Genomic DNA, 23687 nt, shown 5'->3' on the forward strand with positions numbered 1-23687 from the left:
TATTCACTTTTAAACTTTTTTTTTAATAAACGAGCATAAAAATATAAAACCATATCGTCCACATACAGCTTAAGTTTAGGCGCTGCCATCAAAGGTGGTTTAATGGATTTCTCCGAACGAATAGCACATGCCAAAGATTCTATAAATAGCGTGACTAATATTTTATCTCCTGCTGAAATATTATTAATCATTATAGTAGCCTTACCCCCTGGATATAACGTTTGTTACATCGGCAAACAACGAACTGTAAAAGCAAATTTCTGAAGTGTTGCAAAAAATACTCCCCACCTCACCAATTCAAATGCATTCTCAGCATCTAACGTGGTGACACTGGCTTTCATTTTCTCCATTGAAAAATATTCTATAGCTTGTATTAAAAAAATGCGTGTTTGAAGTTATCAGTCTCCCCGGGAGAAAGCCATTCTGATCTCAATGAACAATAGTTTGCGCTACAGCCTCGACTCTTTTCGCCATAATAATATATATTCAAAAAACCCTATTAAACCTATTGCTAGCAGAATTTCCCCCCTCCCAGAAAGTTTTTAATTGGAAAATCCACCGCACAAAATGTTTTACATTTTCTAGCAAAAAAATGTTTTTGCTATGAAATTCAGCCAGATAAAATGTTTTGCAGTGTGTTTCTTTGCCAACGAGATTTGATAGTGGAAAACTTCAGCCCAAGTTAAAGTTGTGCAAAGCAAACATCGCTTTTAAGTGAAGTCAGAAAGATGGCTTAGCTCAAAAGCCCTAGAAAATCTTCCCAGAACAATGTAATATATTGGAGTCATTTGGCTTAATATATTAATTTCCACTGAGGAGCTACCTGAGACGTGTGACCCTTTCAGCTAAGTCTGGTTTTAAGGCAACAAGAGAAGTGTGAATGAGCAAACCCCTCTTTAACCGCATGCGTGCGGCATGATTTCCGCCCGTACGCTGGGTTTTGCGGATTCGCACTTTACATGACGAGCTGGGCTCGTCATGAGCGTGCGAGGAGGCTACCTCATGACGAGCCCAGCTCGTCATGAGCGTCGAAGGGGTTAAAACTACTGTTTGCTGAAAAGCCAGGACTGGCAGACTCTTTATCAAACAACATGGACCTATTTGGGAGATCTGGATATCAGCTGCCCATTTAAATCATGCACTCCATGGGCTCCAGATCACCATGGTGCCTTTCAGCCAGACCTACTTTGTCATGTTTGAAGCTGTTGGCTGAAAGTCCAGGCCTGGTTGCAAAACAACTTCATGGCATTATTTACGTTTGACTGTGGTATGTGTGTACAGTCAACCTAGCCTAAGTAATGGAACACCTTACAGGGTCAAAGGGAAGGAAACAGGTCATGATTTGAGAAGTTGCTGAATTGTAGACTATTTCTGAATTATAATGCAGTGTTCTTTGAAGAGGGGCCTCTTCCAATCTCTCCTGTGAACAGGATTATGGAGGTACTAATTCATACAGTGACTGACATACATGCACTTGGATGACCCGATGGATAAAGCCGCCATGGACCTCTGCCAAGTATTATGTACCCTTCAGCTGGATCAGAAAGTAAAAGATCCCACCCACCAGCAAGGCCACCTGCTGGACCCCATATTTGCCAACTGGGGGGAAATAGATGCCCTGACTCCTATTCCTATTCCCTGGTCGGACCATCATTTGGTACCTTTTACCATACGTATCCCAGGGGTTAGATTACCGGAGCCAGCACCCCTGTACCACCCGAGGCGGAGATGGGCCACCTTCTCCCAAGTTAAGTTTAGTGCGGCACTTATTAGAGGGGGGAGTCCAGGGGGGATGATGTGGAAACAGCTAACGCCAACCTCTGTAAGCGCATAACCGAGGCACTAGATTGCACGGCCCCACTCTCCCTTGCAAAATTGGGTTGCTGTACTCAAAAAACAGCCCCTTGGTATAGTGACGAGCTTCGGGTCGCTAAAGCAGCACTGAAGCGTGCTGAAAGGCAGTGGCGGGGGGCATTTGCCACGGATGCCAAGGAGGAATATTTAATTGGGAGGCGCGCCTATCATGGGTTAATTAGGAAGGCCAAAGCGGCATATTATGCCACCAGGATTAGGGAGGCTGGGAATTCCACAAAAGAATTGTTTTTAATATACAAAACTCTTTCGGGTGGGATGCCCTCCACTGCGCCAGATGACTGCTCAGTGGAGTCCTGTAATAGGATTGCAGACTTCTTCGCCGAAAAAGTAGCAAAAATATACTCGGCCTTCCCTCGCCATCCTACTACAGGGTCTGAGTTTGTAGAATCCCCTAGGGAAAGTGGGGACCAACACATGCTGACCAACTTTGTCACCCCATCCTCGGAGATTCTCATGCAGATCTGTGGGTCAGTAAAGTCAGGCTCCCCTCGGGATCCAACAACGCCAAAACGGCTAGTCGGCAGCTTGCCGGCTCTGGAGCCGTACATTAGACATCTTTTGGATGTCTCCTTTAGGACCAAGACTGTGCCCAGAGACTGGAAACAGGCGGTGGTGCTACTTCTCCAAAAGAAGCCTAACATCAGCTTTGAAAAACTGGAGAACCTCCGGCCAATTTCCCTTTTACCCTATATGGCTAAAGTGGCGGAGAAAACGGTAAATACCCAACTGATGGATTTCGTGGAAGAGGCTACCCTCCTGCACTAGACCCAGTTTGGTTTCCGTCCCCGCCACTCTACTGAATCGGCGCTACTGATGGCAGTGGAGACCATACGCCAGGGGGTGGATGAGGGCCAGAGGATGGCTCTCATCCTTCTGGATCTAAGTGCAGCCTTCGACACTGTAGCCCATACCACCTTGCTACAGTGTCTGAATGATGGAGGGATATCAGGAGCTGCACTTGAATGGATCCAGTCTTTTCTGACAGGGAGAGGCTTTCAGGTTCGACAGGGAGACTGCTACTCAAGGGAGATTGGTTTGGGCCAGGGCGTGCCTCAGGGCTCGTCCCTGAGCCCAACCTTATTCAATCTTTATGTCTCCCCGGTGGCGCCCATCGTCGAAAGCCACGGCCTGCACATAGTGTCCTATGCCGATGACACGCAGCTGGTCATCTCCCTATCGCGTGAGCCCAGTCTTGCGGTGGACAGTTTCAGAGCCTGCATGCAGGAGCTGACTACCTGGATGTCCACCAACTGCCTGAAGTTAAACGTCAGCAAGACTGAAGTGCTCGTGGTAGGGGGGGGGGCGTCTGTTTGGTCATCGGCATGGTGGCCACCCTGTTTGGGGGATGTTCCCACACCCTGTCAGGAAGCGAAAAATCTGGGAGTATGGTTTGACGCGGATCTGTCTTTTGGACCTCAGATAGGCTGTGTGGTGGGGGTCTGCTTCAGCGTCCTGAAAAGCTTGCGGAAAGTTTTAGATCTCCTCCCTACGACAGCCCGTAGGACGCTGGTGCATACCCTCGTCACATCGCTCCTTGATTATGGCAATCTGCTCTATCTGGGAGCCACTGGAAAGGCCATCAACCGCCTCTAGGTGCTGCAAAACGCAGCAGCCCGCCTGATCTTGAAGCTCCCCAAAAGATCGGCGTCTAAGGCAGCCCTTCAGGCCCTTCACTGGCTCCCAGTAAGGAGCAGGGTTGAGTTTAAGGCTCTCTGCATGTGCCACCGCATTCTGTGCGGTAAGGCACCTGCTCCGCTTCAGGGTCTGGTCACCCGGTACGCGCCTGCGCGCGCTCTGCGTTCCTCCTGTGCAGGGCTATTGAAGGTCCCTAGGATAAAAAAGGCACGCATGGGGGGCAGGTCCTTTAGATAATTGGCCGCGAAAAGCTGGTATGCCCTACCACTGCACCTTCGCCTGGAGCCTTGTGAACTTGGCTTCAGGAAGAAGTTAAAGACTCCCCTCTATACGCAGTAAGCCGGGTCGACTTTGCGGTTGTGACTCTGCTGATTCCACTCACCACAGCGCGGGGACACGCCGTTGCGCGTAACCAGGCGCTCTACAAATTTCCCTTATTATTATTATTATTATTATTATTATTATTATGTTGTTCCAGATCCAGGGTACATAAATGAAAAAGGGGAATTGACTTATATTTTTTCAATTGTTTACACGTCATTGGCTCCAGTGGGATAGCATTGTGACTGATGGTTTGACGAGAGCCACCAGAGATAGTGAGCTTGTCTGCCAAAGAGGTGGAAGTCCATATTTTGAAGGCTTTGTATATGTTACAGCTGGTTTTCAAAATGGTACAGGCCGGCAAAGGGAGCCAAAGCTGTTCCACTCAGTGCTTAATTTTAGCCTGTGGTTTCCGGTGCTCGGCACCGCCTCTTAATTGCCAACACCGGCTCTTATGACAGTCTGCCACATGGTGGTGCTGTTTGTTTAATATAGAGATGAGCACAACAACAGTTGTTTATTAATTCAATATACATCTGAAATGATTATTGCATGCCACTCAATCCATTCTTATAGATTTGGGCCCCTGATTAGCCTAAATTGTCACACTAGTAGGAGTGTGATGGTTAGTAGGTGTGTCTGTACTGTTACCAGCAGAGCTGGCTGGGGCAATGGGTGGAGAAATCTGCAGTGACCTCCTGATGACGGCTTTGGCATCTGTGTGTTTTTTACTAATTAATAACTGGTTCCATCAGGTTGTGGGTGCTGAGACATGCTGATGGGTGTAGTATACTCTTAAAGGGAGGCCAATATGGGGTCTGCTGAAACCTGGACCAGGGTTTTCCACCCTCCAGCAGTGAGAGTACATGGGCCTATTCAGCTGTCCAATTGACACATGCAGAGTTCTCATGGCCTCCCATGTGAGGTGTGAAAACCTCACTGTTTTTTTTCCTTATGCATTGTAAAATTGGCAGGCCAGGACAATAATATATTTTATTGTTGCCCCATGTAACGTTGAAGGGGCAACAAGACAGGCTCACGCTGCAACCAAGTGAAACAAAAGGATAACAATGGAAAAAGCAAAACTACAAGTACCAGTGTGCAAAGAGCCAAACAAAACACTGCTCTGCCCGCAACTGACCTGGGACAACTTGTTGAATATCTCCCTGGTGATTGAGCTTTTCTACGTTCACCGTCACTCAAAAATGAGCGTACACTTCAAAGGTTACTGGAGGGAACATTGCAGCGGCTGCCTCATCCCACCTAACTTTCTTAAATATGTGCCTGTGTCAGGGCATTCCAGCAGTGACAGTAAAACCTCTTTGAAGTCTGCAGCAGGGACTCGCATGACCTGGGGCAAGGGTACAAGTGTGCTGGGAGGGGCAGAAGCTGTCAGATTCTCACGTTCCTTTGCGTGTAACACGTTAAAAACGCCCAACTCAGAATCTATTGCCTTCATTTCACAAAGTGTGATGAGGGTTAATGTTTTCTTGTAGGGCTGCTACTAGCATTACTACTCAGTGGGTTGATGGCCTGCCGTCCAGATCCACGAGACACTTGCTGGTAACAGAGAAGGCACTTAGTGGGGCCAGTTCATCTTTCATCCTTCTGATGTAGGTGAACTGAGTTGGGTGATTAAGTATTGTATTTATTTCATGCTTTTTGCATCCTGCATACACTGATTTCAGGTTTCAACCAAGTGATTTCGAAAATAACGGGTGTGCAATTTTTTAACGCCAGCAAATGTTCTCAAATCACCTCGTTTTTGCACTTTATTAAGTTGAATCGTTTCCTAGTTTATATTTCCATTCTTCCGATGCAGATTTTTTAAGCAAAAGGATACACCCAAAGAGCAAAAAGCATTAAGTGAGTGGTGAATGCCCCTCTGGGCTGATTCAAGCGATGATTGACAAAGGCTCAAGCCAATGGCTGAAAAAGGCTTGATGACGAGAGCAGATGGTTGAATGGGGAAGACCCAATGACCGCTCTATACATACTGAAACCACTGGCTCTGGTTGACATCTCAGCTGCCAAAGGCCTGACTTAACAAGCATTGGCATAGCCAATAGGTCTCGCTTTTGGGACTTTATAAGTATTTAGTTATGCAGCACAATATCCTTGGTGCAGCAACATCAATTGTTGCATGGCTAAACATTTATAAGGTCCAAAAGGCGAGACCTATTGGCTATGCCAACGCTAGTTTGTAAAGCGAAGGGGCTGCTGAAAATGTGTTGATGCACCCGCCAAAAATATGAAGAAGAAAAAATATGACCTTGAGGGGAGCCAGTGGGTGGGGACAATGGAGTGTGGGGGGTAAAATAAAAATAAAGCTGAGTGGGGTGGGAAATCAGCACACGAGAGAGAGAGATGGGTTATGGGGAGAAGTATATGAACAAGTGAGCTACATGGAGGGCTGGGAGTACGAGGGAGAGAGAAACATGGGTTATGGGGAGAAGTATATGAACAAGTGAGCTACATGGAGGCCTGGGAGTTTTGGCGGGAGAAGCACACTAGAGAGACAGAGCAACAGACGAGGGAGAGAGCAGCATGGGGAGGGGTATTCGGCAGGGTGGAGAAGCTAAAGAGGGAGAGAGCTGGAAAACACATGCACATTCTATGGAATGCTGTGGTGTCCCATGCTCAGTTTAACACTGCCCTAATTAACGACTGACCTGGTGGTAGGAGGAAGCGGAGCTGTCAGTCAGTGGCCCTGTCATAATCCGTTAAAGAAGGCCTGGCCTGCTGCCTGCCACAGGAACTGTGGGCGCGGAAGGTGACCCCACTGTCAACAAGAGATGCTTGCTGCAGATAATATTGATGGGTCTCTGCCTGAATAATGAGGCTCACAGACCCCTTCAGCGCTGACGGCTGTCTCCAAAACCTAGAATTACTAAGGCTTGACATGTCGGAGGGGAGCTTACATAAGCCGCATCTCCGGGAATCGAAGTCTTATTTGGTGTCAGCCTTGGAATGTCTTAACCCTTATTTGCTGGAAGCGTTGGCCTCGAGTTGAACTTTTCATCCTTGTAAAGCAATGCAGGTTAAACGGAGAATGCACGTCCCTCTGCAGTAGACTCTTGTGCACTTTTACGCAATACCTGTTTCATATTAGTTACGAGTCAGGAAGTTCTGTCTGCCCACACAGGAAATTCCTTCGCAGCAACTTCCCCAATAAGCATTGGCCGCGCGGCCGTGAAAGTGACGCAGCCACCCGGCCACGAAAGTGATAGTGATCTCATGCTTAATGAGGAATAGAGGGGGGGGGGACGGGTTGTGTGCGTAGAGTTAATGAGCCATGACGAGAAGATGGTGGCTGCGCGCATGCACGCGCGCGTAACCGCAAGCTTGAGGCCAGCAATAGCGTGTGGATGGACTGTTAAAAGCCCACTTAGTAAATGTCTCACCAGAGCAACGCATGCGCTGGCTCAGGCGAGACCTAAAAACGCTAGAGGGCAATTCAGTGTCGTGCTTGCTTAGACGGAAAACTAAAAGTCAAGAGAGGTTCCTAGGGCTTCGCTGCTATTTGACATCACGCCCAAAGCAGCAAAGCTTTCATTTAGCATTCTGCACTAATAAATATTTTCAGAAATCACACGAGGATTTCTTGATCACAAACACCTTTTTGGACTCTGCTATGGGGGCCCTCAAAGCAGGACTCTGCAACCTCGTGCCTCTGATGAGCTTTCGGCTACAAACGCTTGACCAAATTGTCAATTTTATTTCATTTTTTATTTCTCCTCAGATACCATTTTCTTCAGAATATGTGGCTATTTTGGTATTTTGTCACTGGGGAGTTCTGGAGTAAAGGGCGACAATTTACCACTGAGCCTATGGCTGCCGTTTTTAGGTCTCGTCTGAACCAGGGCTTGCGTTGGTCTGGCCGAGACATTTAGTAGCTGCTTTGAAAAGTGCTACCAAAGAGGCTACCTGCTTACTGTCACGCACACAAGCGCGCGCGCACATCCCTAGCGTGCTTTAGCGCGTCATCGCGATCACTTTCGCTTTCAGAGTGAACCCCATTGCAATGACTTTCGCTTTTACGTCCGCGCGGCGTTACTTTTACTGCTGCGCGGCCACGCTTGTTTTCTCATTGAGATGGGGTGCTCTGGGTTACACATGGGGCACTCTCCTATGGATTTGTTCACATCCTGCCCAAAGCTAATATTTTATAGGTAGGGTTTCCGGTATCGTTCATTACTTTAGAAACCCAAAGCATTTCAATACTCCACTTAGACACTTGAGGGAGCCAAAGCGCAGGACGTGACTGCAGCTGGTGGTTAGATTTGCTCCGGCCAAGTCATTCTCCGATAGTGACTGCATGCTGGCTACCCGGCCCACAGACACACCATTGGAGTCTGAGCAGGCGTGATACATGCAGGCAGTACAGCAACTGGCAGTTTTCTTTTGCATCCTGCTACTGACAAGCCTGAATGAGACCAAGGCAATCTCCACAGTTGCTCAGTATTCTAACTGTCGCATGAGCGAAGAAGAAGCGGCGTCATGTCCTCTCGAGCCCCACCGAATTTGCTTCCAATATCCTGTGGAATTTCCTTTTGGTTCCAAGACCCACTTTCTGGAAGTCCTTTTCAGTTGTATAAAGCTTTAGGATCCCACTGTAACCCCCACTTGCAACGCTGAAAGAAAATATTCACAACAACAGTTTTTCTTTTTGTGCATGTGTATAGGATGTGTTGGTGGGGAACACAGACCACAAAAGAAGCCCAGCTCTACTTTCTGGTTCCCCTATAAGTTCCTAATGGCTGTACCCCAATACCTTGAGTCACTGGGGGAGCGCTCTGCGACAGTGGTGACCTTTTTAGGACTTACTGTCCAAACCATCTAGCAGGTGAGCAACACTAGGATGCTGTGCGCTCTGTGTTGCACTTCAGACCATGTGAACCGCTGCTTAACTGGACTTTGCCTGCAGTGGGAAGCAAAGTAGAGGGTGACCGCATCACTGCAGCTCTGAGCTTCTTTTGACCTTCTATAGCTTTCACTCTGCGATAGGAAGGGCGAAGGAGCATCTAAAGCATGGACCTTGGACCACAGATTCCATTGCCTTTTCAGCACTGTTGAAAATGTATTCTTAAGGTTTAAAAGCTCACATGCTGCCTAGGCGTTTTAAGCGTCTAATTCCAGGATAAAACACATAGATAAAAAAAAATTACATTGACTTAAGGGTGGGACTAGGTCAGAGGGGTGCTTAAAGCCAGGGCACATAAGCAGCCGTATTTTCGTGTATGTACTCGGTAGTGGGATTTCCATAGTGCTTTCCTACCCCTTACAACATACTAATGTGCGTTCTGATTGGTTAAGTATGTAGGCACTGTGTTGTGCAATTTGGCTCCAGGGGCGGCCTTAGGCATGTGCAAGCTGTGCACCTGCACAGGGCCACCAAACTCCAGGGGCCACCACGCCAATATATATCCTTAATATAATAATCCTCTGAGGAGGGATACATATTTCCGTGGTGGCCCCTGGCAGGGATTTGGCGGCCTCCGGCTCTGTTCCACTTCCACTTCCAAACACCCTGACCCCCCCTCTTCACTGGCCTCCGCGCTCCGCCCCGCCCGGACCCCCTCTTCCGGGGCCCCCTACCTACACTCCCTGCCCAGGGCCACCATGAGCCTAGAGCCGCCCCTGTTGGCACCTCACGTAGTGCTTGGATCTGTGCACCAAAGTTGTTGCAGCAAGATGTAGCAGCATCTTAAGCATAAATGGGAAGTAAACAGTTGATATACTTGCAGATTGCGTATGCAAACCTGCGTAACTTATTTTGAAGTCTTCGAAATCTTAGGAAATCGCCATTTCTTCCCTAGGTTTCCTGAACTGTAGGTGTCTGTGATTGAGTCCTATTCTCTTCGAAAACATGTTCCGGGGTTTGCATGTAAATGCAGAGAAAGAGCTTCCCCGTATGCATGAAAGGTAGAATGATGAGTAACGGTACCCTTCTGGATCTTAGATTTTTCCTTTGACTGTACAGTCTGGTTTCTAGATTGTATATAGAGTCTTGAAGAAAGAAGCAATGTTCTCATTTCTGTTCGCGTTTAAGACATGTCTGCCTGCTACACTCTGGATTAATTTTACTGTAAAGCAAGTTTGAATATTCAAGACATGTAACACAAAGGTTTTTGAGACTTTTGTGTGCTAAGCGCAGGAGTAGTGTACTTTGACCTGTTACCAAAATGCTAATCAGTTTATTGTGAGAACGTTTCTTTAAACTAAAAAGGAATTTGAAAAGTTTGAGCTCTCCCCGACACTAATAATCTCCTTTTGTCTGATTGATTCCTTCACGTTTCTAGGCCCTCTCTATCTCTGCTGGCCATCTTCTGGGGGCAGCAGGGCAGAAAAATCCCGTTTTTCACTGAGATGTGAGAGTTTGGTGGAAGAAGCAGCTTTACATCATGTCCTGGAGCAGGTGCGTCTAATAAATCAATGATAGCAGAACAGGTGCGTCTAATAAATCAATGATAGCAGAATTGAATGCGCCATAAATACCTCAAACCGTATCTCTTACAAGAATGTAAGAGTAATTCATAGAAACAGAAAAGGTAACTTTGCCAGATAGAATTACAGCTATTACCCGAAGGAGACGTGCAGGCCTTTTCAATCGGTCTCTGTTAACTTCATCTTTGGTTTTCTGTTGGAAGATTAATGTGCCACTACTAAATTAGTGGGTACATGCTGGCATGTAGTGAGTGACAAGCTTTTGAATGGGTTCTGGAGTTGGGTTCACAACTTGAAAGGCGTAGAAAATGATGCACATACCTTAAACTTAATTAACACCTGTGGGAGCCAGTAGAGTTTCCGTTGAAGCAGGGATAACCTAAGGAAATCATTTAAATTAGTGTGGTCTACCGTCGTGCATTTGCCTCAGTGATGAGTTCAGGTCTAGTTTGTAAAACGTTTGCGGTGCAAACTATGCTTCTGGGCTCAACACCATAGCACTCACCCTTGCTCAGAACTACCTGGTATTTTTTTGCAGTAGCACAATAAGCTGGTGTGGTGTTCACGGGCACTTTATAGCGCACTTTACAGCATAGCATCTTGTATTGCTGAGCTTATCCATATTGAAGGCATGGATGATAGTGGAAACTGCATAACTCAGCGCCACCACAGCATCGCTCCAAGCAACCACAGCAACACTCGGCACCACCACAGCATCACTCAGCATCAACACAGCATCCCTCAGCGACACCACATCATCACTCGGGCCACCACAGCATCAGTCATCACCACCACATCATCAGTCAGCACCACCACATCATCACTCCGCACCACCACATCATCACTGAGCACCACCACATCATCCCTCAGGGCCACCACAGCATCACTCCCCTTCACCACAACATCACTTGGCACCACCACAGCGTCACTCAGTCCCACCACAGCATCACTAAGGACCAGTACAGCATCACTCAGTACCGCCACAGCATCAATCAGCACCACCACATCACCCAGCACCACCATAGCATCACTCAGGGCCACCACAGGATCACTCACCTTCACCATAGCATCACGCAGCACCACCACAGCATCACACAGGAACACCGCAGCATCACTCAGTACCACAACCGCATCACTATGCTCTACCACAGCATCACACAGCACCACCACAGCATCACTCAGCACCACCACAACATCACTCAGAAAAACCACAGCATCAATCAACACCACCACAGCATCACTCAGCACCACCACAGCATCACTCTGCACCACAACAACATCACTCAGGGGCACCACAACATCACTCAGGGCCACCACAGCATCACTACGGGCCAGCACAGCATCACTCAACGACACCACAGCATAACTCAGGGTTAGCACAGCATCACTCAACGACACCACAGCATCACTCAGTGATTCTTACACTTTTTTATTACAACTTCTCTGCATGCTGCACAGCAGCCACACTTCTCTACAGCACAGCTTAGAAACATTGCCAAAGTCAATAGCTCTACCTAAACACTTATAAGGTCCCTGGTTGCATAGTAAATAGGTCTCGCCTTAGGGACATTATTCAAGTTTCAAGTTTATTTATTTGATTTGGTACTCCACTGAGAACCACAAATATTTCATGCATAATACTCAATTTTTTACACCATTTTGTTAAAATTTCCATCCTAATACAAAGTTAAAAATGATTTTAAAAATGTGTAAAAATTGTAACAAACAAATTCATTTGGCGGAGCTTTACATAAAATAATCAGTTCCTTTGCTGAGTTAATTCTACATTTGGTATAAACTGGTTGTAAAAACCTCTTTCTTGCCATTACCACTTTCGCATTTAGGCAAATAAACATCAAATACTCCAAATCCTGCTCCCCGCCTTCACACAAATTACACATAGAGCTTTCCTTTAAGTGCCATTTAGATGTTACGGTTTTTACAGGTAGTATCCCAAATCGGAGCAGAACAATCGATCTCCTGACCCCATGATTTAGATTAAAAGTGATATATTGCTGAGGTTTCGTGAATACTATAGTTTCAGTAAGATTCTTATATAAAGACAGTTTAGAGCAGTACAGAGAGTCAAGGTTGAAACTAAGTCTTGGAGTGAAGTGATTTAAAAAGAGTTTCAACTGGGCTGGTGTCCAAGCTAGTAACAGGTTGATGTTAGTCTCTGATAACTTAAAAGCAGCTAACGCGTTTTTAGAGAATACATGTTTGGAGGAATCACAGTCAAATGTTTCTATTTTGAGCAGAGATCGAAGCGTTCCTTCTTCCGCGTGAAGGAGATTATACACCCACCTGATGATATTGGCAATTCCTCGGGAATAGGAACTGGTTAGTGAATACTCAAGGCGGAGAGCTTGTACTGGTACAGCCTGAGACACCTTCGTTAACTTCCGTAGGATTTTTCCTTCTTTTAAATCCAAGAAACTCCATTGGTTTATTGGAATATATTCCAGGGCATATGACAGTACTGGCGGAATCTTGACGCTGTATACCATAAGCAAGGAAGAAAAAGGCCTTTGTCCTGATGCTGCATATAACCATGAAAGAGCTCCCGCGTGTACATCAGATTTCCGGGTCAGATTCAGAGTGTGTGGCCGATTTTGAAGAGACTTAGTGAAAATTATATCGTCTGCATATAACATAGTATGTATATTGTGGAAGGCTATTTTTGGTGGAATGTTGGATACTTGCTGAAGACATTGAGGCATATCACTGAGGTAAAGGGAAAACAATAGGGGAGCAAGAAGGCATCCTTGTCTAAGGCCGTTTGGGGTCGGGATGGGGCTGGCTAAACCCTTTTCCCTCCCCATTTGGACCTGGCACCAGGTATCTGTATGCAGTGATATTAATATACGTAATAGCTGATCCGGGATGCCCATTTTGCTACGTTTTTTCCAGAGTGTTCCTCTATCCACTCTATCGCACGCGGTGGAAAAATCGATGAAAGCAGCATATACTGGCTGGGATTTAATTGTCACGTATTTATGTAGGATGGTTTGCAACACAGCAATATTGTCATGATGATGAAAAGGCCCAGTTTTTAAGATGATCTAATACTGCTGCCGTAAAGATCTTTCCTGTAGCGTCCAGAAGGGCTATTTGTCTGTAATTACCAGGTTGCAGCCTTGATCCCTTTTTGTGTATAGGTATAATAATGCTCCCCTTCCAAGATTTGGGGATTTCCCCAGTTCTAAAAATGTAATTGAAGAGGGGGGATAGCATCTTGCTCCATTCTTTGGGGTTGGACTGGAGGACCTTGAGTGGAATTTGGTCAGGACCAGTTGCTCCTGTTGTTCTCGCCTTTCTTATATGTATCTCGATAGAAAAAGGGCTAGATATTCCACTGTTTGAGGGTTTTATTTCTGAGTTCCTATCGAAATTATGGTCCGTTTCTGAGTTGGTATTTAATTTATATAAATTAGCAAGGTAGAGTTCCCATTCTTTTGGGGGCACCGGAGTAGCTTGTAATGCTTTTTTCGTACCAGATTCTTTGGCAATTATACTCCAATAGGCACGTTAATTGTTTTGTTTCGCTGCTATCTGCAGATCCACCCAGTTTTTGTCTTGGGTTATTCTCTTATGTTTTTCTTTTTCTCTCCTGCGTTGGTTCTTCAATTTGTTAATTTCTACCTGTTTGGACGATGAATTTTCTAGGAACTGTGCTCTTATCAGTTTGTTTAATAGTTTTGTATTAAAAGCTAACTTTGGCTTTTTGTTTTGAATCTTTGATGGTCTTGGTTGCATCAACTTTTCCTGCAGTTCTTGTGTTAATTTTTTAGTAGCCATTTCAAAATTTATTATTGGGTTTGTGGAGTGCATTACTTGAAGAAGTTGCGTTGAATCAATTATGGTAGTTATCTTATTAAGCGTAGCTGAATTCCAGTGAATCCGCCTTTGTTTTGGGTTTACCATAACTGTGCTATACCTGTACATAATTTGACTAGACGGACATAGATGTGTTTTCCATTCTGTACGTAATTGTAGAATAGCATGGTCGCTACCGTGGACAAAATTAAATTTAAGTTGTGAGACGAACCCGAACAAGTCAAGGTTACAAATCATATAGTCCAGCAATGAGGAACTACTATTTCCTTGTCTCGTATTTGAGGCAGGAATGTCTCCTTCCACATTGCCATTTAATATGATTCCATTTAACATTGGGAGCGAAGCTATTAGGATTTTTCCTCTTTTATCCACCTTATTTCCTTTAGGAAATAGTGGTACAGAGATTCCCAGCGCCTCTTCTTTGTACCAATTTGCCCATTTTAGTAATTCCTCGTTGGATAATTTCTCATTAAAGTCACCCATAATGAGAAACGATGGATAGTCTTGACTTTCAATTATTTGTTCGATGTCTTCTAGTATTTGTATTGCAAGTGCATCCATTTTTACTCCAGGGGGATATACAGCCTGATTCATGTACGGGCCGTTTTGCGAGCCCCTAATAGCGATTCATAGCGAATCGCTATTGAAGACTCGCAAAACGGTATTCATGTAGGAATTGCTAACTTAATAGCGATTCCTACACATTCTTTATTTGCGAGTAACAAGTTGCTACTCGCAAATAATGAATAACTCCCCATTCATTCCTATGGGTCAAAAGGCCCATAGGAATGAATGGGGAGTATCCCTTAATTGCGAGTAGCAATTTGCTACTCGCAAATAAGATAGCGATTTAAAGGGTGCCAGCGGTGTCCAAAGGACACCCTGTAGCACCCCTTAAATGCAAATTGTAACAGGTGATGCGAACACACATGTCCAAAGGACATGTGTGTGTGCAACATGCAACTTAGAAAAATGCTTTTAAAAGCATTTTTCTTAGTTTTTGCTATTTACCAAGAGGTCTGACCTCTCGGTAAATAGCGGCCCAAAAGTGCAAAATCGCAATTTTTTAATGTGTCATGAATAGCATTTGAGGAATCTCTCTAGATTCCTTAAATGCTAATCCTCGCATATTTGCTAATTCTTTAATAGCGATTTTTGCATTTGGGATGATGAATACCAAATGCAAAAATCGCACTCGCAAAGGGCCAGATTCTCAGAATCTGGCCCTTTTGCGAGCGCTTTTAGCTACATGAATCAGGCTGATAGACATTAAAATTTTTTAGTTTTTTAAGGATTCTGAAAAATTTGTCCCACACTTGATCTTAATACATTGATAATTATTTGATTTAGTTGGAATTATTTCTTAGGCCCAGTTGTAATCTTCATTTAATAAAATCGCTATCCCACCTTTCGCATGACCCCGTTCGACCCGTGCTGCAGAGATATCATATACAAAATATTTCTCTTGGTTAAAATTTTGTGTAGTCCATGTTTCTTGTAGGGCCACTATAGCTGGAGAGTCTTTTACTAGTTCCACCATTTTTTCTTTAGTTTTTCCCGCTATGTTCCAGGAGGAGATTGTTAAGCCTGTGCTAAACAGGAGATTTGATATCCTTAATTTGTTTGTTACTATTCAAGGTCTCAGAAATCCAATCCCATGACTGATCCCTCTTTGTTATTTCCTTGCTGAGGGTGTTTTTACTCCAAATTTCTCTTTCGCCATTCTTTATGGAAATAAATATATTTTCTGCAGCACGGTCTAAGGAATAGATCTTTGTGTTTGTCAGTTGGTGCGTTTTTTGAGATCCTTTTGATATATATTTCACATGTTGAACTTCGTGCTTTAATACTGGGATCAGATCATAGCCATGTTTGTGGAGAGTCTCACTCTCCATTAATATAATTCCTGGTAAGACTGGAGACCAGAATTCTACGATTGCAGTCTTTATTTTTGCTATGTCCGGGAACATAACTAATTTAATTTCATTTTGCGCTAGGGATTGTAACGGCTGATTCTTTTGAAGTAGACTAAATATTCGATCGCGGTTGAGTGGAGCTTCATCGGTAGGGAATAATTCTGTGATTTGTAGAAAATTAGACCTAATCTCCTCTGCTTGTGGTTCTTTTTTCTGTGTATCTAAAAAATCTTTTTGGGATCCCTCTTAATGTCGGACTTGCAGGGCCGTGTATAAAATTTGTTGCCTTTGGATTTAGTATACTCTGTTGATTAGGATTTTTGCTTTGGGTTTTCGCCGGCGACTTCTGGTCCTTTATCTTCGGGATCTGGGGCGGTTCTGCTCTTCCTTCATTACCTGATAAACCACTTGGTGAAGGAGTATTGTTCAGAAATTTAATTTTGTTAGCCTTCTTCTTCTTAAATCTTCTTATCGCCTTTCTCTTTTTCAATTTGATCTTCCTTTGATTTTGCTTCTTATTTATATTTTCTGGGTCCTGTGCGTCTTCGTTAGTTAGGCCAATATCGGCGATTACTTTAGGGTGAGATATTACAGGACTATTCAAATTAGATTTGATTTTACTTTTTGTGAAAATTGGATAGTAAGCCACAGGGTGATGATGCGATACTGATTTGATTTCATCCTTAAAAATGTTTCTAAGAGAATATGTTTTAATATCTTCCTGCTTGCCCTTGGTTTCAACAGTTGATTTCTTCCCGGTTTGTGTGGCAATTTCTTTTTTCGGAGGGAGTGGCAATTTTTTTGTTTCAGCTTTAGAGTTGTCACGGTTTTCCCCTTGACATTTACCACAAACTCCTGTTATTTTTGGTGATTTTATTTGCTCTTTCTTCTTTTTATCCTCGACTAGAAATTGTAAAATTCCGAGGTGTGTGTCCAGCGTTTGGTCGGAGTTCTCCAATATGTTGCCTAAATGGATGAGAACTGATTCCAGGATATTTTGCAAGGTCAACAATGATTTAGATACTGGGGTGTAGTTGTTGGTCAGACCTGCAGTTTTGAAGAGAGAGAGATCTGGCGAATTTTCGAGGAATCCCTCTAGATCTGATGGTTTTTGTGTAGTACTGTTCTGTATATTATCAGTCCCCTTTTGGGGTCCCGTGTAAAATATTAAATCCTTGATGTTAATATCTGGGCAAGTGATATTGTATTCTTGAGATTGTTGTATTTTAGATTAATCCGGTATTATTGATCCTGTTGCCATTAGATTCAGAATTGAATCCTCCTGGTCGATTAAGATACTTTTTTGCGCAACCTCAGGAGTTGTTTGGATTTGAATTTGAGTTTGATGTATTCCATCTTTTTCATCCTCAATATTCCCTACTATTTCCTTGTTTATCTGATCATTTAGTATTTGCCCCTGGTCATCTGGGTTTAATTTTTCAAAATACTTTCTAATCCCAGGAGTTACTGCCGTCTTTCCATTTCTTACCATCTTGTTAGTGCTCTTTCTGATTGCCTCTTCCGTTCCCATCCTTTTCATGAAGATGGTTCTAGATCTTAATTTTTTATAAGCCATTGCAGTGTAGTAGATCCCTCAGTTTGGTTTTAATTGAAATTTTAGTCGTTCAGTTTAAAATGGAGAGTTGTTGCCTGGGGGACTTAACTGGGCGTATACTTTATATATTATCCCCTTCTGCCCCCTACTTTTGATCCAGCGTTAGAGAAACAACTCTAGCCCAGTTCCAGTCGATACAGTCAAGGAGGTTAAATCTCCAGGGGCCAGTTAACCTGTGCGCCGCTCATGCAACACCGAAACTAGCACCCTGTTCCCACTCTCTAAGTCCGTTTCTTATAAAGTTATATAGTTTAAGAAAACAGCTCTAGACTCCTCGCAGCTCCTACTACACCCGGGACTCTCACAATTATTGTTATTGCCGCGTCCAGGGGGTTCTCGCTCTTTTGATACCACTTGCGGCAACTGCCGCGTCCTAGGGACTCTCCAAGCTCCTGCCACACCGAGGCCCCAAGACACAGCTTGCAGCTCTTACCGTGTCCAGGGGCCTCTCACAACCCCGGCCGGTCCAGTGGCGCCACTCGCGGCTGTTGCCGCGTCCCAGGGGTTCTCTGGTTCTCCCAGGGAACAGCTCGCAGCTCCTAGCGCGTCCGGGTGGGGCTCTTGCGGCTTCCGGCTGCGCCCGAGATACCGCTCACGGCTCCTGCCGCGTCAGGGAGCTCTGGCGGCTCTCACGGCTCCGGTCACACCTGGGGTACAGCTTGCAGCCCCAACCGCGTCCAGGGAGGCTCTCGCGACACAGCTCACGGCTCCAGCCGCGTCCGGGAAGCTCCCACAGCTCTCACGGTTCCGCTCGCGGCTGGGGCACAGCTTACGGCACCTACCGGCACCTACTGCGTCCGGGGGGGCTCTCGCGGCTCCGGCCGCACCCGAGACGCAGCTCGCAGTTCCTGCCGCGTCCGAGATACTCTCGGCGTCGTTCCACGCTTCCTCAATTGCTCAACAACGCCCTCTCTCGACACTCCACAGCCGGCAAACACACAAGAGTGCGAAAGGGTTTTTATAAATGTTTAGTTATCCAGCACAATATCCTACATTAGACAACATTGTGTTGCATGGCTATTGACTTATAAGGCCCCAAAAGCGAGACCTATTGGCTATGCCAATTCTTGTTGTAACTGAGAAGTAGATTCGAGTCCCGGCGTCAAATCTACAACCTGTGATTCTGGGCAAATCACTGAGTATCTCTCCCTGTACCTAAAAAGGAATGTGACCGTGCGCAATGTAACCTACTCATGCACAGCGCTGCAAAAACATTCGAGTCGAGTTTGCGCTATCTAAAACTATTTATTTTTAAATGATGATCCACGCACCCTACACCTCTCATCACAAACCCGACAGACAAATACTAGTGCTCCGCCTCGTGGCTCTACGGTGCACATACATTCAGGTACACTTTGTGGGATGTTGCTGTTGGGAAAAGTAGTGATGGAAAATGATATGGAATATGGACAGGGCTTTAAGTGGGCCGGGTCTCACTGGGTCTGAGCACCGGCATTTTTTTAAGGAGGCCTCGAAACGGATCTCTATCGGGCTCTGTTTTGTGCCTTGGCACAGGAGGTCAGTTTTTTTCGAGCGTTACAGGGGAAGGAAAATCCTTTAAAGAGAGTGATTTTCTCTCTGGATTGCTCTTCTCTTTTCGGAACTAAGGAGCAGCAGCATTGTCGTAATGTCACCAGGGCTTTATGTGGAAGCTTTTTAAATGTAATATACAAGCCACAGTTGCTGCTTATTTATCTTATGCAACTAACAAGCATTGACAAAGCCAATAGTCCTGACTTGTTGTAAGTATGATGTTACTTGTTGTATCATAAATCTGGATGCAATGAGAGAAACAACAAAATACCAGGCGGGCGGCACACTATGCTAAGCGCAAACTTTTAGCTTATGTGTTTTAAAGCCGTGCCCTTAAATTACATTGGCCACGTCCCCTTGAGAGACCCCCCAGTTTTTTCATCCCACTTAAAGCCCTGAATATGGATATGGAATTGGTCCAAAAGAGAAAGCAGTTTGTCCTTTATTTGTAGAAAATGTATCCACGACATGTTTTAACAACCCGTGCTACTGTCTGAGCTGCTGAATTTGGAGCTGGGAAGCAGGTTCGAGTCCCAGCGGCGGCTCAAATCACTTTTCTTCTTCTTTTTTAGTTTTATATAGCGGGATCTCAACCTGAAGGTATCTGAGGGACCTCCCCGAACCTAAAAATTGAATGTCTCCATGGGTAATGTGGCTGGTGCTCATGTAAAGAGCTCCAATACCATCGGGTCGAGTTGGCGCTATATAAAACTAAAATAAAAACATCCGTTCTGCACGGATGATCCGTTCGCAGTGCACTTGCTGTCCATGCTGCACAACTCATCGTGAACAGCAGGTGGCGCCGAAGGCGGCTTGAAGATTTACTTGTATCTAATTACCAAACCGACTTTGTTCCAATCCGAAATAAAGAAAGATTTTAGCGCAGAGGCGAAAGTAGAGAGGAAGCTGCTATATAAATCTTCTATAGCTTAAACATCCACTTAAGTGAATCGTGGAGAATTTAGCCCCTAAATCCTTGCCACGAATACAATTTGCAATGGTGCAATTGATCGCGCAAGCTGTAAAAACGATGCAAATGTATTTTAAACGGGCAAATTTATTATTATTTTATTTTAACGATTTATAGAGCGCCTGGTGACCCGGAGGCATCCCCGCGCTGTCTGTGACATGACCCCTGGAGATTTACTTTGAGGTCTAGATGAGTCGATGTCATTTATGTTAGGATTATCTTGAATAGACACACACACCCCTCTAAAACGAGATATATTCTCTAACAGAGCAGGCAGCTCGAATGACGTCAGTGAGAATGAATGTATATCTGGCTTTCATCATCACTTAAGTTTTACTTGTAGGTGGACCCTCAAAGAAGTGATCCCCCAATGGAGATAGCATAAATAATGTTCCTCGTGTACTGGCATTTTTTTCATGTACAGCAGCTATTAATGATTTTCTGTCAGTGACTAGCAGCCTGATTCATGTAGGTAAATTGCACTCGCAAAGGGCCAGATTCTGAGAATCTGGCCCTTTGCGAGTGCGATTTTTGCATTTGGTATTCATGATACCAAATGCAAAAATCGCTATGTAAGAATTCGCATATTTGCGTGGAATGGCATTTAAGGAATCTCTAATAGAGATTCCTCAAATGCTATTCATGACACAAAACAAAATAGCGATTTTGGACTTTTGGGGCCGCTATTTACCGACAGGTCAGACCTGTCGGTAAATAGCAAAAACTCAGAAAAATGCTTTTAAAAGCATTTTTCAAAGTTGCATGTAGCACACACACATGTCCTTTGGACATGTGTGTGCGCAACACCTGTCCAAAAGTGCATTTTAGGGGTGCTACAGGGCGTCCTTTGTACACCCCTGGCACCCTTAAATTCGCTATCTTAGTTGCGAGTAGCAAATTGCTACTCGCAAATCCCCATTCATTCCTATGGGCCTCTTGGCCCATAGGAATGAATGGGGAGTATTTGCGAGTAGCAAATTGCTACTCGCAAATAAAGAACATGTAGGAATCGCTATTTAAGTAGCAATTCCTACATGAATGCCGTTTTGCGTGTCCTCAATAGCGAATCGCTATGATTCGCTATTAGGGACACGCAAAACGGCATGTACATGAATCAGGCTGTAAGCCTCGGCGAAATTTAAATTACTCCAGCGTAGTTACGTGTATTACTGAAATGCCCTGAAAAATGAGTCAGCGTAATTACGCTTATTACAGAAATGTCCTGAAAATGCGCTATAACAATGCCATTCGCAGTAAAAACTTACAGCCTGATTCATGTACATGCCGTTTTGCGTGTCCCTAATAGCGAATCATAGCGATTCGCTATTGAGGACACGCAAAACGGCATTCATGTAGGAATTGCTACTTAAATAGCGATTCCTACATGTTCTTTATTTGCGAGTAGCAATTTGCTACTCGCAAATACTCCCCATTCATTCCTATGGGCCAAGAGGCCCATAGGAATGAATGGGGATTTGCGAGTAGCAATTTGCTACTCGCAACTAAGATAGCGAATTTAAGGGTGCCAGGGGTGTCCAAAGGACGCCCTGTAGCACCCCTAAAATGCACTTTTGGACAGGTGTTGCGCACACACATGTCCAAAGGACATGTGTGTGTGCTACATGCAACTTTGAAAAATGCTTTTAAAAGCATTTTTCTGAGTTTTTGCTATTTACCGACAGGTCTGACCTGTCGGTAAATAGCGGCCCCAAAAGTCCAAAATCGCTATTTTGTTTTGTGTCATGAATAGCATTTGAGGAATCTCTATTAGAGATTCCTTAAATGCCATTCCACGCAAATATGCGAATTCTTACATAGCGATTTTTGCATTTGGTATCATGAATACCAAATGCAAAAATCGCACTCGCAAAGGGCCAGATTCTCAGAATCTGGCCCTTTGCGAGTGCAATTTACCTACATGAATCAGGCTGCTACTGTGTTAAAAATTAGCCGCAAAAGCCCGGTCACAACAGAATGTAAGCGGCTGCTGTTTGTGCTCCCTTTGTTAAAATGCGTCCTCGTGCCAAGAATTGATGCGACGATGCATGTATTCAAATATAGTGCAAATGACAGGTTTATATTTCATGTAATTAAGCAACTTTTGCATATTTTTGACATCATTGCACATTATTTTGCAATAGCAAAGTGTGCAAATTTTGCACACCCCTATCAATTAATACCATGGCTTACATGCCAGACTGTGCTAGAAAGACAGTGGTCGAAGTGCATAAGAAAAGTATGGGAACTGTGATGCGAGTGCAAGAGGGCGGGGTGAGTGAACATGGGGCGTGGTCAAAGGTGTGGCTAAAAAACAAAATAGTCTACAACCTTTTTCACCTTCCAGTAACTACATATAAAATAATGCACAGCTTAAATGAAAATTAAATAAAAGTTATGTTATTTGGTGGGAAATGCATACATTATGAAACCTTAATTAGTTAATGCACTGCGTCAGAGAACCAACAAATTGATTCCTGGTTAATGCAGTGGAGAATAGTGGCTTGTGTAAGTGTATTGCTATGAGGTCCCAGTCTGTGACAGAAAGCACTGTGAACATGCAAGCAATTATTTTGAACTTGCATTATACACAGTATAAGATATGCTGTTAAAAACACGCAAAAAGGTTTGAAATTAAAAGTATTTCCATAACAGAGTTTTTTCAGACTGTATGTACTGTTTTTATAGCTGTCTTTTAAAAGCATATACTTCATGGCTTAGCTGGTAGCTCCCCTATACCGCCTCTCAAAAAGAATAAATGAGTGCAATCAGTAAGCTTCAAGTTATTTCATCAGTTAAAGCCAATACAGCCTTCCAAGTAGCCTTTACGTTTACAGATTGACCAGCTGTGCACATTTACATTTCTTTCAGGCAGGCAGGCATCCTGGCAAGAAGGCTTGTTTAGCTGTCTGCTCCTACCTCGGTTTCAAAGCACAGGAGACTATGCCTCACACTGGAATCAACAGTACCAGGGGGGTTGTCTTTCAATAAAAAGTAGCGTGACTGTTTTTCTAGAATTAAAAAAGTATGGTCACGTCGTGCCCCTCAGATCCCCCCCAGTTCAGTCACTGTAAAAAGAGCACAGTTAGAACTAACAAACCACATAGCTTTTCTCCTCTTGGAAGCCCACGGACAGTGGCGGCTCTATAAAATAATAGTAACTTGCGTTTTCCGTTTATGTTTCCTTCTGCTGTGGCAGCTTTCTGGGCGGGGCAGCTCCGAGGACAGAGGAGCAGGGGAGGAGTGGTTTGGCCTTTCCTAAGTGCACATGACTGTTTGGTCAGTCCTCTCGGGCAGCCCAAAACATTTATGTTCACTTCCCATGTTCTCCATGCAGCCTGCATTACAGCCTTCATGGAAAACATGCCCAGGCCCCCATTCCCTGACTGAGCGCGATCCACGGCACTCAGACCAATCACTGCAGCGCTGTGATTGGCTATCAGGAGACCGGTGCTTTCTGCTGCTTCCTGTATCCTGCTACAGGACCGGAGCAGGAAGAAGAGGACGGAGGAGAGGCGGCAGCTGGCCGGCTGTCACAGCT

At 44.7% G+C, this 23687-nt stretch overlaps 1 protein-coding gene across 4 annotated transcripts in view; it reads left to right on the forward strand.

Moving 5' to 3' along the window:
• The window catches only part of LINGO3 (leucine rich repeat and Ig domain containing 3), a 1135152-nt gene that overhangs the window by 40457 nt on the left and 1071008 nt on the right, over positions 1 to 23687 (forward strand). For 3 of the 4 annotated variants that reach the window (XM_078669069.1, XM_078669068.1, XM_078669073.1), the window contains one exon: positions 10134 to 10249. The gene's annotated coding sequence lies outside the window, so the exon portion shown is untranslated. Of the gene's footprint in view, positions 1 to 10133; positions 10282 to 23687 lie in introns of all 4 variants that reach the window. The other variant, XM_078669072.1, reaches the window with a different exon arrangement.

Source organism: Lissotriton helveticus, chromosome 12 (genome assembly GCF_964261635.1).
Source record: "Lissotriton helveticus chromosome 12, aLisHel1.1, whole genome shotgun sequence".
Taxonomy (NCBI): domain Eukaryota; kingdom Metazoa; phylum Chordata; class Amphibia; order Caudata; family Salamandridae; genus Lissotriton; species Lissotriton helveticus.